The 16,670-nt window shown below is 41.5% G+C and overlaps 1 pseudogene; it reads right to left on the bottom strand.

The window, feature by feature from the left end:
• Nucleotides 1-1,429: 1,429 nt before the first annotated feature.
• Nucleotides 1,430-2,409, bottom strand: LOC140239791 (uncharacterized; annotated as a pseudogene).
• Nucleotides 2,410-16,670: the final 14,261 nt, after the last annotated feature.

Raw genomic sequence — 16,670 nt, 5'->3', positions numbered from 1 at the left:
GTAACTAGACTTGGTCCTGTTCTCTAAATAGAGGCTGTGAAGCTATTGCCGGAAAGGCCACAGTATCTTAATTGTATCAGATCATTATCTATTTCTTCTGACCATGACTGACAACATAGCTGTTCAACGTGTCAATTCTACACAATCAAAATTATCTTCACTTGTATGGTTGTGAAAGTGTGATTTTCCAATTGCTAAAACATGCAGTAGGCCTACATTACAAAAGAGAGAGGGAGAGCATAGCAAGAGTAAGAATTGAGACAAGAGTGCATTTGACATGCAGCCGAACCTTGTTATAATGAGGGTCAATGGGACCAGAGATATCACCCCTATATATAAGATCTTGTTATTACTACAGTTTGTCATATCAGTGCTTATAATATTGAGGTTCCACTGAACATGCATCAATAAATTACAACAAAATAATACATGATCATTTGTACAGAGAGGCTGAAGTCCAACAGCATGTTTCCCAGTTGTGTGCCTTGATGAGTGGGTGTTGGAAGCTGCATATCATCAGTATGACCACATAATGGACAAGGTGTCTGACAAAGTATGCATGTGACTTTCGCAATGTACAAACTTATCTGATGCATTTCTACAACCATGTTCCCGTTAAGCAGATCGCAATGTGACAAGTCACATTCTACACCCAATATCAGTGCTGCATATACAGTCTTATTACAGCCTATGCAAAATGAAAACGTGTCACTCTTTCTGATGGATAAGTTTATCACATTTTCCTCACAGCAGACGATGGCAGTAGGACTCTCACATTTTGGCCCACAAATTTCCAGCATCATCTCACCAGTTGCCAGTGTATGCAACATGTCTTGATCACCTGATATAGAAACAAAAGTGAAACGAAATGGAATGCAAAAGGAGTAAAATTTGATAATCCTTTTATATGACATCATGTGTTCATCTAGAAATTTATCTTGAGAATAGGATTTAAATTAGACAATGTGAATGGGACCCATGGAGTATGGTAGTCATTATTTTGGGTACCTGGTACAACTGTATAATGGCAGCATAAAATAATAATAATAATAATAATAATAATAATAATAATAATAATAATAATAATAATAATAACAATAATAATAGTGTAATAATTGACAGTGCTTATACAGCGCATAACACAAAGTGATAATGTCCCTATGCACTCAAGAAATAAAAAATGAAAAGATTATACAAATATATCCTACAAGGCTACATGTACTTTTGCATTATCTACGAAGACAGGTCCAATATATTTGAATAAATTACTGGAGTGCAGGACTGAAATCACACATGGTGAATTAGATATTGCATTCTTTTGATGGGTGCAATTGCAAATTGGCAGTATAAACAGCATATTGTCAAGGGAATAAAAAATGGCAAATTTGCATTATTTCAGAAGAAAAATTGAAAAATTTGACAAACAAACTCACTCATTATCTGTGGCATCCGTTTTGGTTCTGGCACCTTCTCCATACTGTTGAGCATATTGGTGATAAGCAGCTTCCAACACCCATTCACCAAGGCAAACGGTGGAAAATCCTGGGTGTGCTGTTATACAGTTTATTTGAGCATCTGCATGTCGGCCGGTCGTTGTACTGCTCGACCTCCTCTAAGACCGGGTCAGCCTTGTGACAGCACAATGACTCCCGTGTTGTAGGCATTGGCACACAGTTCCCACATTGGCACCTGAAGAAAGAAATACAGGTAAATTCAGGTTTACTTGTTGTGTAACTTAATTAGTTTTAGTCATGTAGTACTGAGCTGCCACACAATGATAAATTGAGACCAATCCTTCAAGTTCAACATGCCAACTATTGCCACAGAGATTTACATCTACACCAGCCTCTTCAGTACTTTAGTCTTTAGTGACTTTACTGTCTTGTCCACACATTCCAAATAGCAGTAAGTCAATAAGCAGTAACTAACTGTGGCATTGGTAAAAACCTGTACATTGTAGAGAGTCTAGAGTATTATTACAACTTACAAGCAGCAGTTTTGTACTTCCAACATTTGTGACTTATACTTTTTTCTGGCCTATACAGATATACTACTGTTATTACTACTACTACTGTTACTAAGGTTATATAGAATATAGACTCTCAAGTAGATAATTACCAATTGTTATTCCCCAATCTTGCGGGCTCGTTGTCATCACCCCGTCCCCTGAGCTTCCTCACCGCCGACTGCTCCGGGGGCGGGAGGTGCAGCGTCTGGTTCATACTATACGGGAGTAAACCCAATCGCTGTTGAGGCCGACCAACGCCAACGGCTGCTTCTCCTGCTTGATCGGGGATCTTCGTCCTCACCATCTCGCTCGACATCCGACTCTGACTCCCTCTCTGACTCACTCGAAACGGTAGCGGGGCATGAAATGGGCGACTCGATCTCGTCGTCTGAATCCATCATTTATTCACACGTATTTTAGAACTAAAGCTACACAGGTCAGCGACAGAGCTGCTAGCTAGAGCTAAGCTGAGGCGAGCGCTAGCGCTATAAGATACTCACGATCGATATAACATTCTAACATCTACCTACCTTGGATCGAGATATCGATATAAATTTAGACTGTTAACCAGTGTCCCGTAACAATATGTCGTTACGACCTGCACACGCACTCACCAGTTGCAATGTACATTCAGCAGTTAAGAGGCTGTCACACACGCCTACTTGTCTTGTTTCCTGAAGGAAATGTTTAGTTTTTTCCAAAATGTAAACATGATCCGAAATGACAAATTATTATAGGTAAAATACTTGAAAAATGTCCGAGTCGCCATTAAGTCGCTTCTGGAATATATAAACAACATATTTAAATCCTTTCTTGGGATGTGCTACTTGCAAAAATTGTGTATTTTGTGATTCAAAAGTAGAAAATCTATCTATCATTGACACGCTAGGGCAATGGTGAGAACTTCTTGCCTTCGCGGGGGGCTTCCTGTTGGTACGTCAAATCGCACTAGCCAATCAGCGGACAATTTTAGGGGGCGTTCCCACATTTGGGTGGTTTTAGAGCGATTTCTGACTACTGGTTACTTTTTAAAATCTAAAAATGTCGAAATCGTGTTAGTGGACCTGTATAGAGTCTTTGTAGCCCCAATGTTCACCCTAAAAGACCCGCCCTTTAACCATGTCCACTAGACGATGAGTTGTTGTGCGTTGATGGCGTCATCACATGAAGCTAGATTAGGGCCCATAGACCTATTAATTTGGTTGTTTGCAAAATACGATATCACCGTTAGATGACAACTTGTGAAATTTTAACATTTCCTATACGTTATGACTCCCATATATTGTCTACCATCTGTGCAGCCATTGCTATCTATAACAGAGTCTGGAATTCCTTTTAAACTTAGTTACTCTGCTGTAAGTTAAACGAGTGCTCTATGAATGACATGGTGTCGAAGGCGAGCGACATACTGTTTACTGAATTCCAATATTTGCATGCCTTGACTACCAACTTTCTTGCCATCACTCGATAACAACCAGGGCCCTGTTTCATAAAGCTGTTCGTAAAGTTACGAACAACTTACGAGCGACTGGTGATCAGTTCTGGGCCCCATTTCATAAAAGATGTTAGGATGACAACTCTTGCTGGAATGACCACTTTCCACAGCAAACAGCCAATCAGGAAGCTGTATTCTTGTCGTTACCATGACAATAGTCATTCCAGCAAAGAGTTGTCATCAAATAAACTCTTTATGAAATGGGGCCCTGATGTGCTATACTTATCAGAATTTCTATAGTTCAGCACAAAAACTGATCACCAGTCGCTCGTAAGACGTTCGTAACTTTACGAACAGCTTTATGAAACACCCCCCCCCCGTTTCCCTTGTCGTTTACTACTACTTCTTTTTATCATTCTCATTCCCTTCCGCGCTAATCTATGAGTGTTTTTAAGTGGTACTTCGTATGGTTGACTGAGGCCCAATTATGGGCCCTTTTAGATCATCTAGTGGACCCTCTGCAGCAGAATGTTTGTCTGGCAGGGGTTATTTTGTAATGTATTGGAAAAACTTGCCAATTTCCAGTGGGTTTTATGTGGAACTCTTGATATTTAATCTGACCTAATTCTACGAAAATGGTCTTATGGGCCACCATTAGGGCCGTCTGGCTGGCCTTTTGCAGCAAAAATTTTATCTGGCATGGGGCAAATTCCGTAGGCCTACTCTGTAAAGCGAACTCAATATTTGACACCGGTTTCAATTGGTACCTCCTATGTTTGATCGGTTACAGCTCGTTATTCCGAAGGTTCGTTATTCCGAAGACTCTTTAGTCCGAAGATTCGTTGTTCCGAAGGTTCGTCATTCTGAAGGCTCTTTAGTCCGAAGATTCGTTATTCCGAAAGTTCCTTATTCCGAATTTCATTTTCGGATCAACGAATCTCCGGAATAACGAACCTTCGAATGTTCGGATTAACGAACCCTTTTTCATTTTCGGATTAACGAACCTCTAGGTATAGGGAATTTGCGTGTTTCGGATTAACGAACCTTCGGAATAGCGAACCTTCGGAATAACGAACAGCACCCGTTTGATCGAGGCCCATTTGGGGGCCATTTAGGATCGTCTGGTATAGGCCATTTGCAGCACTGAGATTTTTTTTTTCTTTTTCTGGCAGTGTCCATTTGGTATACAATATAGGGTGACATTTAGAATTTTCCACTTGGCGTGATACCTAGAATGTTTAATCTAATGCCATTATAGCGGCCGGGCCACTTTACGGGGCCTCGGGGGCCCACATGGAGCAGAGGGAACACGGCGCAGATGTCCGTATACCTGCATAATTTTGGTAGGTCCCCCTCTGTAAGCTCCACTACTTAGATATCGGGTACGAATAGGCCTACCTTATAGTTCGTTTAACTGGGCTACAAGACTAGTAAGTTGATCATGATGGTTGGTTGAATTATTGTTGAATGATGACGTCGATAGTGGATAGGGTGATAATAATGTAGCGTCCCAATGGTGACGATGGACAATGATGATGATGATGATGATGATGATGATGATGATGATGATGATGATGAAAAGGAGGAGGAGGATGATAATGCTATGAAAATGATGATGATGGTGATGGGGCAATGAGATGATAGACCTAATTAAGATGAAATTGATGATGATGGTCCGGGAGATGGTGATGATCATTAAGTGTCAAGATACCTTCCTTGTGCCATTCTTCAAAAATCAAAGTTTTTCCATTAAAACATGTATTACTGTTATACCATAATACTTCATCTAGTATGTTATTCACATGGAGACAATCAATATATCATAATTCGCGCCACGAAAGTAAATAATGAGTGTAGAAACGAGGTAGTCTATGTTTCTTGCATAGTGCCAACATATCTTTACATGAACAGTTCGTTTTCATTATCAGTGGACTTGGACCGATTTTCTCTACCCAAAATTTGAACATGGATGACAATTTTGATAATTTGCGAACCACGACAAATACAACGATTGAAATCGAGCATGTAAATCAAACATATTTAAACCGCCTTTTCAATAGGATTTAGTAAAATACATCGCCTCACTTTTTCTCTCCTAGAAATCCAAAGAAAATTATAGATCAATTCATTCAACTGCATAATGAACTTCTCTGGAAATGGTAATACTAAAGCTACATACACAAACTGTGAAATTATCAATAATTTGATAATTACCACTTTTAATACCATACAATGTTAAATTTCTCATTCTCCAGAACTTTAAAATAGCTTTGACCTTTTCTAATTTTGAAAACCAATTTAATTGTTCAGATTCGTTTCTGTTCTTTGTTAAAGATACACCCAAATATTTATGCCTATAAAGATGCCATTATCAAAGTTTTAGTCGCCTACATACATCAGGATTGGGTCGCATTAGGTCTCATAGGCCTATAATAAGCCAGTTCGCAGTTCTACTTTGCGCATGAGCAGAAAAAGGTCATTGATACAAAAACGCATGATGGTTTTTAAATTCACGGAGATAAGCATGTGTCATATAATGATTATTCATGCAATCCTTGTACATGATACTTGCCATTGCAGCTACCTGACTGCAAACCTGTTTTAATGTATTCAATACAAAACAAAGAAATGGATGCTTCCCCCAGTCACCTGGTCTCGCTATGCATGATCATTTTTTGTTTAACATGAATTCCATAAATTGTTACGCCAGGCAAACTTACCGATACGCACTATGTTGCTTTGCATATGAGTTGTTGTTGTTGTTGTTGTTGTTGTTGTTGTTGTTGTTGTTGTTGTTGTTGTTGTTGTTGTTGTTGTTGTGCCTGAGTGAAGTGCCTAACTAAGTAAGAAAATAGTAAGGTCATTTGTACCAACGTGCACATGAGCTAACTACGAACTGGCTTATACTCGAGTACCGGGGTACCCTTGGTAGGCTACACGGCTGCAAGGGCCACATCAATTGCTACCTGATGTTTTGGAATTTGCGGAGCATTGCTAAGTTGTTGAAAGCGAAATCATGATTAGGCCAGGATCAATTCGCCCATTCCCGGTTGATCATTAATTCGTAGAGCTTAACTCTCTGCGTGCCAGACTGTCCTATCCATAGATATTCGTTTTAGATTTGTGCGCATTTGACTCATTGACACTGAATTGGGTTAATCGCTCTGATCCCGGCGAAATACTGTAGTCTCCCCTATAGCACCCGTTTCTTTCTGTATAGGCCTAATGTTATTTTATTGCGGCTTTTTTTTGGGGGGGGGTTCAGTACATACACACGATTTTACGCATGTTTCTTGTCTTCGTGTACATTATTTTGTTGTTTTTTTTCAATCTCACCCATTCCCAAAAATTTACTTTGAGAAAAGTTGAGTATATAATATTTTCACGAAGCATGCAGCGCAATGAGAAAGTTTTGTCCCAAGGGAAAATACACTATAAATCCCGCGAGCGATGATGCACGTTTACCTGTAGGCTGTTCCAAAGAGATTTTTCTCCTCACTCATTTCATTTCGTTTATTTCATTTCCAGCAATGTGAAACATTTTCATACACAAAATAACACAATATCAATACAATGTAGTAACAAAGAAAAATACGCGAAGTTAAGAATACTACGCATCACAAAAGCAAGTGAAAATTGAATTAAATCTACAGTTGCAGGAAATGGAGGAGACATGCTAAAAAGCTAAGCTTGTATTTTGCAGTCTCCTCGTGGACAAAAAGACTAAATAACATCAAAGAAGCAATTTGCTAGATATAATATAAAAGGTGCAAAACACATACAGACCTATACAAACAAACAAACAAACAGACGGACAGACAAACACAAGCAACCTCTCTTGAAAAGAGAAAGATATATAAAGAGAAAAAAAAGAACACAGTGAAGGAAAAAGAAGAAATTATTTTGAAAGAAGAAACAGAAAGAGACAGGACAGGAAAAAGGCGAGAAGGGAGAAGAGATGAAGGTTCTATACCAGCACACGCGAGGCACATGGTGCGATGGATCACCGAGGTATATGTAAGAAAGGAATAGATAAAAGAAAAGAATGAGTATAACGAATTAAAAAAGAAGGCTAAAAATTAATGGTAACTAAAGTGTAACTCATTCAGCTATATAGGAATTTATGAACAACTTCTTCAGTTTAAATGTGAATGTGTTTAAACTTAGAACTTGTTTCATGCTATTATCGAGAGAGTTCCAAAATTTGGGGCCAGTAAAAGAAAATATAGATTTAGCAAACATAGTCCTAGTTAACGGCAAATGAAATGAGTTGGATTGTCGGGTAGGATAAAGATGAACAGATCTATTTTTAGTGAACATGGACGCAAACGCAAATGGGAGAGAATTATTGGCAAGTTTATACATGAATTGTCCTAAATGTAGAAAATACAAATCCTTTACCTTTAAGATTTTGTTTTCATGAAATAACACATCAGTGTGACTTCTCCACGATTCATTGCAAATGATACGAAGAGCTTTTGTCTGTAACAAAAGTAGTCTTTCCAAATGCGAAGAATATGTGTTTCCCCAAGCGAGTATACCATAATTCAAATAAGGTAAAATCAGAGATGAATATAACATTAAAAGAACGTTCTTGGGGAAACAAAATTTAACTTTGATTATAACACCTATATTTCTTGAAATATATGCCTTATGGAATCAATATGTAAATTCCAAGTGAGTTTGCGGTCAAGAATCAAACCTAAAAATTTGATTGAAGAGACTTCTTCAATGACTGTGTCATTCAGATAATCATTCCTTGGTACATTTTCCAAAGAGTTACTAAAAATCATACATTTAGTTTTTTGAATATTTATTGACAATTTATTTGCTCTTATCCATTGAAGATTGGGGTCACACCTGTAAATATAATGGAATATCTCTGATCACATCACAAAATCGTACCAAAGATATTAAAACAAATGAAAAAAAAAAAATCAAAAATCAGGAATGCAGTTTGGCAGAAAATAGCTGCAGATATTGAGTATGAATTTCTCTACAAACTGCATTTTGGTTTGGAAGATGAAAACTTTTCTCATAGAATTTGAAGGGACTATATTTGATTGGGTGCAGATTGTACAGAAAATATATGATTTTTTTTTTTGAGTAAAAAGAACTCGTAGTCTGGCTTTGCTAACCCCTGGACAGAGTTTGAGCTGAAGACCTCCCCCCCCCCCCCGGAAAATGATGGATGAAAGGATATATATATATCACTTTTTCAGGTTAGTGAAGATAAAACACCTCATTTTCCCCAGCTATTTCACATAACTTTTTGAATTTTGAATTTTAGCATACGTCTCTATGGGGGAAATATTTACCCGTGTGAGCCCTAAAGAGATTTTTCTCCTCACTCATTATGAGCTCTAGCTTTGGCTGTATACCACAAAAGTGCTATAATTGTTTCAAATTGGCAACGGGCATAAACCATTCGTACGAATTGTGGTCTTCTCTCGATCTCATCGGGGGTCCGTTTCATGAAGCTATCACATAAAAGCTATCACATAAATCTTAGAATGGCCAAGCCGCTCTTAAGCTAGGAGAGACTTTCACAGAGAAGTAAAAGTCCATTTCACGAAGTCTCTCCTAAGCTATGAGAGACTTTAATTATTTCAATCGTCATGTTCGAGGTTAATACTAATTAACATATCATTAGCATATTATTAACGTGTTCTCCCCGTTGGTGTGCAGTCGCTACATAGATATAGCACGTACGTATACACACAGGGTATACAGCGCAGAGGCAACTTACAGATCTACGATGGAGGCAAGATCCTGAAGGCCAAGTTGCATTCTACACCGCTACTTGTTATGTTCTACGGATAGTCCAGATTACAAATCAGTCATTTTAGGAGGCGAATCTTGAGAACAATAGGCAGCATGGTTACTGCTATTTTATTGTGTTGATGAACTGTAACATAACTCAAGATGCTCATGAGCGCATGAAATATAACACCAATGAACCTAATGGTATCATGCTACAACCCCCTTTCTTTCTAAAAAAAAAAAAAAAAAAAAAAGGAATGTTCATTCTGACAACATTTGCTTAAGTGTGGCTATGCTTTCCGAACAGACATATTGTGACATAAACCTTGATTCAAAATACGTTTGAAATACGTTTCCTGTCATCTTATGTATTGACTACTTTTGTATTCTTATCCGAAATTAATTAACACTGAGCATACCCATACAGTGCATACATGTATACTCATCTGATACCATCTTATCCTTAAAAAAAACAACAACAACAACCTATATTCATCATACGCTGAACACTTCTTGCTGTTCACTAACTACTTCTTAACACTATTTCATCTACTTCGGTGTTAAGGTATGTGCTTTCATTTCACGCAGAGTCACGGTATCTTTTTGGTTTGTGAACTTGGCGTCCATACCGTGTAATGTACTGAGTGTTGGTGTCTGTGTTGTCCTGGTGTTTTGGTTTGTCTGCATTTGTGTTTTGCCTGTGAGGAGTGCTATACTCATACTTGTCTGCATCTGAATATGGTTGGGGTTGTTTGTAGGTCTCTCGAGTTTGACGGATGTGTCGCCGGTTTCTGCGGAGGACGTGACCACTATGGGTATCTACATCGTATGATCTAGGCTCAGGCCGCTCGTGGACGATGCGGCCTTCTTCCCACTTCCCGGTTTCTTGGTTTTGAACACGGACACTTTGTCCCGTGGAAAGTGGTGGGAGTGGTTTGGTATTTTTGTCAAAGTCTGCTTTCTGCCTCTCCTGTCTCTCCATCAAGCGTTGGTTCACTTCATCTCTCCTGGGGTCCTGATTACGAATGTGGACGGGTAGGTTTGTACGAATTTTTCTGCCAAACATTAGCTCAGCAGGTGATGGTAGGTGTGCATTTATTGGGGTTGCTCTAAGGCACTGGAGGGCTATGTTTGGGTCCACATGCCCGTCCTTTGCCTTTTTCATGGCAGCTTTCACAGTCTGTACCTGGCGTTCTATGTACCCGTTTGATTGGGGGTACCCATAGGGCTTGACGTCACATGGATAAAGCTCCATTCATCCTTAAACGTCTGGAACTGTGCGCTGCTAAACTGAGGGCCGTTGTCGCTAACGAGCTTTTCAGGGGTTCCTTGTTCCGAGAACACTTCTTTCAGGGCATTGATGACAGCTGTGCTTGTTGGATGGTTTGGCATCTTCCGTAATACAGGGTACTTCAATGGAGTACATGTCTGCTATCAGCAGGTATTCTGTTCCTTCAAGCATGAAGATGTCGGATGCAACAACTTGCCAAGGCCTTGACGGTATCTCGTGAGGCCTGAGGGGTTCAGCTGGTTGTGCGTTGCCGTATTTCTGGCAGATTGGACACTTGCCAACTAGTTCTTCGATGTCCTTGTTGATTCCATTCCAGAAAATGCAGGATTTTGCCCGCAGCTGACACTTGGTAACTCCTTGATGGGCCTCGTGTATTTTGGTCAGGTATTCTGCTCTCAATCCTGCCGGGATGATCAATCTGGATCCCTTGAGCAGTACACCATTTTCGACGGATAATTCGTCTCTATATGGCCAGTACTTTCGAAGGTTCTGACTCAATTCACGTCTTTCATCAGGCCATCCTTGGATGATTTCGTCTCGGAGAGCACAAAGCTCTGGATCTTGCGATGTGGCTTGACGTATCTCTGTCAACTTCTGGTCTGAGAACATTACAAAGTTGACCTGGAGTGGCTCTTCTGTTCTTTCGTCTGGAAGTGGATGTAGTCTGGACATGGCGTCAGAGAGGAGCATGTCCTTGCCTGGCTTGTACCTGACTACCATATCGTATCCTTGCAGTCGGAGGAGTAATCTCTGCAGCCTTGGGGGCGCTGCTCCGAGATTCTTCAGTGTTATCATCTCAAGAGGTTTATGGTCGGAAATGACGGTGAAACGTCTTCCACATACGTAGCTGTGAAACTTTTCACAAGCGTAGACCACCGCCAACATCTCTCTTTCTATGTTTGCATAGCGTTGTTCTGTGTCTGTCAGTGACTTGGATGCAAATGCTATAGGTCGGCCTTGCTGCGTGAGTGCTGCTCCAAGACCTCTTGAAGAAGCATCGACCTCGACCACTACTTCCTTCTTTGGGTCGAAGTATGCTAAGGTGACATCTTGGCATATTGCAACCTTGGTCTTCTCGAATACCATCTGGTGCGAAGGTGACCATGCAAATGTTGTGTCCTTCTTTAGCAGGTCTCGTAGCGGTGCTGTCAAACTTGACAGGTTAGGAATGAAGGGCGACATGTAGGTCATTATTCCTAGGAACTCTTGTAGCTCTCTCTGAGATGTAGGAGCTTGGATAGCTTGCACTGCTTCTACTCTCTGAGGGTCGGGGTGAGCGCCGTGTTTGTCGAACACTAAGCCGTAGAAGCAAATGCTCTCCTGCTTGATCCTACACTTGTTCCAGTTGAACACAAGTCCATGTTTACTGGCTACTCGCATCAAGTTGTGTAGGTTGGCATCATGCTCTTCTACAGTTTTTCCTACCACAGCAATGTCATCTGCCATGCAGATTACTCCTGAGCACCCTTCTAGGATTTGGTTCATCTTCGTCTGGAATACATCCTGGGATGTGCAGAGTCCAAAAGGGAGTCTCTTGAACCGATATCTCCCAAAGGGGCTGTTGAACGTTGTGAGTCGGCTTGATTCTTCGTCAAGTTTGACTGACCAATACCCATGTTTAGCATCCAAGGTGGAGAACACTGTTGCTCCCTCGAACCTATGTCTGGTTTCATCGATGGTTGGCATTGAGGTGTGGCTTCTCTTTATTGCCTTGTTCAAATCCCTTGGATCCAGACAAATCCGCCACTTTCCGTTAGGCTTTTGGACATACACGAGACTTGACACCCAATCGGTCGGTTCCTGTACCTGTGTAATCATGCCTAGCTCAACCATCTGGTCAATCTCAGTCTGGATGTCGTCTTTGATGTTAATGGGGCACCGTCTCGGAGGGTGGACGACTGGGGGTACCTCCTTATCGATGACTATGTGATGCTCGCCTTTGAAGTTACCGATTCCTTCAAACCGGTCTGGGTACAAACTTCTCAAGTGCTCCTCGTTCTGGATGGGACAACTCAGCTGTTGCTCCATTCCACAGTTTATGATTATAAGTTGGAGCTCAGTACACAAGGGCAAGCCAAGGATTGCAGGGCCGTCAGTGTCGACAACGTAAAAGTCGGAAGCAGTTTCCCGATCTCTATACCGACAGTTCATCGTGTGTACACCTAGATGAGGGATAACATTCTTGTTATATCCGGTGATAATGGTCTGACCCTTTTTCAATGTGTCCTTGACTGGGTTCCCTTTGTCGTCGATATTGTTTGGGTGCATCTGTCTGTATATTCGTAGGGGTAAAATGTTGCCTTGGGCTCCGGTGTCTGCCTTAGCCTTCAATGTCCCCTTTCTGTTTCCGAGATCCACCTTGATCAAACATTTCATTGTTCTTGACATAGTCGATAGTGATGGTCTCAAACTTCAGGTTTTCAAACTCGTCAACAGGTGCTGTTTCCTCTTGCAGTTCGTGCACTGCATTCTTGTGAGCTTTACTTGTGTAGGAGCCTCCTCTCTTGGCTTTCTGCTTTTGTTCACTTTGCTTCGATCTGCAACAGGCTCCCCAGTGATTGAATTTGCCACAGCGTTTGCATTTGGTTCCATATGCTGGACACTTCCTCGGTGGATGTGACAGTCCACAAAAATGGCACTTCTTTTTTTCTGGTGTCGGTCCATTTTGTCTTTGGAAGTGGCCTTTCTTCCTCACGACATCAAGGTTGAGAGATTTCTCATTCAGTGACTTCATATCCAAACGTGTAGCTTCCTGAGTTCTTGCAACGTCAAGAGCTGCGTCTAGTGTGAGCGTATCATCTTTGCCCAGTAGTATCTCTTGTACTTTCCTGTTGCTTGCACCAATGATGAGTTGCTCAATCAATCTATCGTCAATTTCCCCTTCCTTGAACTGACACCTCTGTGCCAATGTGCGACATCTAGCCAGAAAATTGTCAATGCTTTCATCTGGCTCCTGTTTCAGCTTCTGCAACTGGAATCTGGCCAACCGGAAGTTGCTCTTCGGTTCGAAATGCTTTGAGAATGCCTCAAACAGCTCGTTCGGTTTTTTCATTTCTTTGCTCCATGACTTGTAGATTCGGATACCTTCTTGTCCAAGCCAGAGAAGGATGTATGTGATTTTCTCTTGGTCTGTCTTTTTGTTCAAGGGTCCTTGAAATATCAGCTCGCAGTAATGTCTTAAACTGCGAAACACGTTGGGAGGATCTTTCGTCTCCAAATCCATGGAGGGTGGTGTGATACCTGACATTTCTCCCATACTGAATGTCCGCGTGTGTGTGTATACAGTTTAGCAATTACTGCAATATGTGCATGCAATTCAAGTGTTTACAATTCGTAGCTACACATACATAACAGGCAATTATCACTGTGTAATCTCTGTACACTATCACTGTATTACAAAGGAGTAAGACCACTCTCTTATCCTAATTCAAATTTCGTGCAAGTCTACAAGTACTACTCATACACAAAGGAGTAAGACCACTGTCTTATCCTAATTGTGTGTCACAGGACTATATACTGTGCTGGTACACTAGTACATGTAGAAGTTTATAGACTGATGATATGCAAAAAAACAGCATTTGGAATATTGTCTACCTTCTTTCATGCTGCAAAGCGTCCATTTAGTTCAAGCATTTATTTCCAGCTTTGTATTTCTAGCGTCCGACTTGAGTGGATATCGTTACCACAGCCAATGACTGGCAATGTCCCCCAGAGCTTCTATGATCTAGGTCTACAAGGTCTGTCGTAAATCACTCTGGAGAGCGTCCTTTAAGATATTGGCAAAAATGCTTCCAATCTATCGAGTTATCCAATCACATTCCACGGAAATCTTACATTGAAATCATCAAATGGTCAGCGAGGCCAGCGATGTCGGTGATTTACGTCCCTGTGTTCACCCGTCGTCGCCCAACGGTGATGGTACCGCTCTCGGTCCGTCTCAGGTAGCGATGTAAACCGGCTGCGCGTACGCGTTTCCCGTTGTATACTCGCAGGCTCTGCTGGTCTCCGTCCGCGTTGGGCTAGTTCGGTCCGCTCCGCTCAGCGCTGACATCAGGCAATTGCACGATGAGCAATGGCAAACTGGACCGAAGCATCTGTGTCGACCACAGTCAAATTCGCTATTCTGTGTTCCGCAGGCTTCGGAATCGTTGGTCAGCAGCGTGGAGAGCAGTCGGATGTATCGCTGACAGTCACAAGGGTTGGTCTGGTCCGAGCTGAAAGTCAGTTCGGAGAAATCGTACGTGGAATTTACCCATCTAAGGTGCTGCCTGTTGACTCGTAATCTTGCATAGGCCTATAGGGCCCGTTGTGTAGCGAGCGGAAACGATGTCACGTATGTACGCCAATGGGCAGTTCGTTGCGTGTACGTGATCTACTGATGTTCATGTGTGTATCACTGATGTTCATGTGTGTATCAATCCGCGACTAGTCACAGTCAATCCCGTCGTCTATGTGCGTGTTTATTCAGGAGCCTCTCGCATCGGCGCGCATGAGCCGGTATTTTACCTCCCGCATGAGCGCTTATTTCTCGTGTTTATACAGAAGTCAAAATACCGGCTCATGCAAGCCGATGCGAGCCGATGCGAGCGGACCTCAGCTGAACCGGACCTCTCGAATTTTGGGATCAAGCATAGGTCACGTTCGCAGTGCAGTTTATTGCATGATGGGAAAAAATGGAAAAAAAAAATCAAGGTGGCACCGGCAAAGTCATCAGGACCACCAAGCTTGAAGGTCATTCTTATAACGTTCCTCTTGACAACCACCCGGCCAAATGATCAATTGAAATCCAGTTTTTCAGTAAGAAGGAGAAGACGTGGTTCGATCATTACAGAATATACACGCTTTCCGGTTACCTCTCGAATTTCGGTCGTCTGTATAAACACACATCAAAATACGCGAGGCTCCTCTCGCATCGGCCACCTCAAAAGGTGGCGGACGGAACCTCTCGCATGAGCCTGCATTTGGCGGCGTATGCCGGCATACGCCGTGTTTATACAGAACAAAATTCGAGAGGTCCTCTCGCATTGAGCCGGCATGAGCGCGTATTTTGCTTCTCTGTATAAACACGCTCAATGTCGCGTCGTCAGGCAAGCTCCGCGTAGCTTGGCTTCATGAACTCAGTCTTTTGCGTGTGACCAATATAGCACAGTTTTCCCCGAGCGGCGTCCGTCCGGTCCAACTAGGCCTGGCGCACAGCATAAAACTGCGATGAAAATAACTCAGATAGACATGAACTTATCCGATTTCAGTCTTGTGGCGTCCATGCTTCCCGCTTGCCACCATGTTATGTTCTACGGATAGTCCAGATTACAAATCAGTCATTTTAGGAGGCGAATCTTGAGAACAATAGGCAGCATGGTTACTGCTATTTTATTGTGTTGATGAACTGCAACATAACTCAAGATGCTCATGAGCGCATGAAATATAACACCAATGAATCTAATGGTATCATGCTACAGTAAGCCTTATATTTAAAGCTGTCTGCAATTGAAAAGTAATGCATGTGGATTCATAATGTGATATTATTGAGATATATTTTTGTTCGAACCTTCTACAATTCTCCAAGGGCTAGCTAGATGTAGATCTAATCTTACCGGTAGTAGCGTTATCACAATAGTCCCACGTAGCCAAATCGCCGTTTGTTTGAATGACCAAATAGCCAGCTGAGTTTAAGGTAGTTTGTTGGCGTGGTTATACTAATAGTGAAATGTTTGTGGGTCGATTTTTATGATATATTTAGAGTGCAGATATTTCATGAGAGCAATTGCCCGAAGGGTTCATGTATGGGTGAATTGCAGGTAAAGGCCTGAATAGTGAAGGGATCGAAGAAGCAACCGGAAATTTCATATTAAGAATGGTCTGCATTTTATTATTTTTTGAAAAGACGTGTCTTAATTACACTAGCTGTGTGGATAGTATTCAGAAGTGATACAAATTTTTCGTTTTGTGTCAAATCGACAGGAAAGATCTGCTTGTTTGTTTTTTTCAGTCTAGAAAATCTAGGTTATTTTGTCCCACAGAATTATGGGCCTAGCCTAGGCCTATTAACGTTTTTAGGCCCTAACGTGAACTTTAGCATTAGCATGTCACAGAGAACCGGCTGTAACTTTGCCTGTGTCGTTGTTACGTTTACAAGTATGTTAATGTTACTATTAACCTTACTATAGGTCTAC

This window comes from Diadema setosum, chromosome 16 (assembly GCF_964275005.1).
Source record: "Diadema setosum chromosome 16, eeDiaSeto1, whole genome shotgun sequence".
NCBI classification, from domain to species: domain Eukaryota; kingdom Metazoa; phylum Echinodermata; class Echinoidea; order Diadematoida; family Diadematidae; genus Diadema; species Diadema setosum.
Note: the sequence above shows the minus strand (reverse complement) of the source record. Positions and strands in the feature narration are given on the sequence as shown.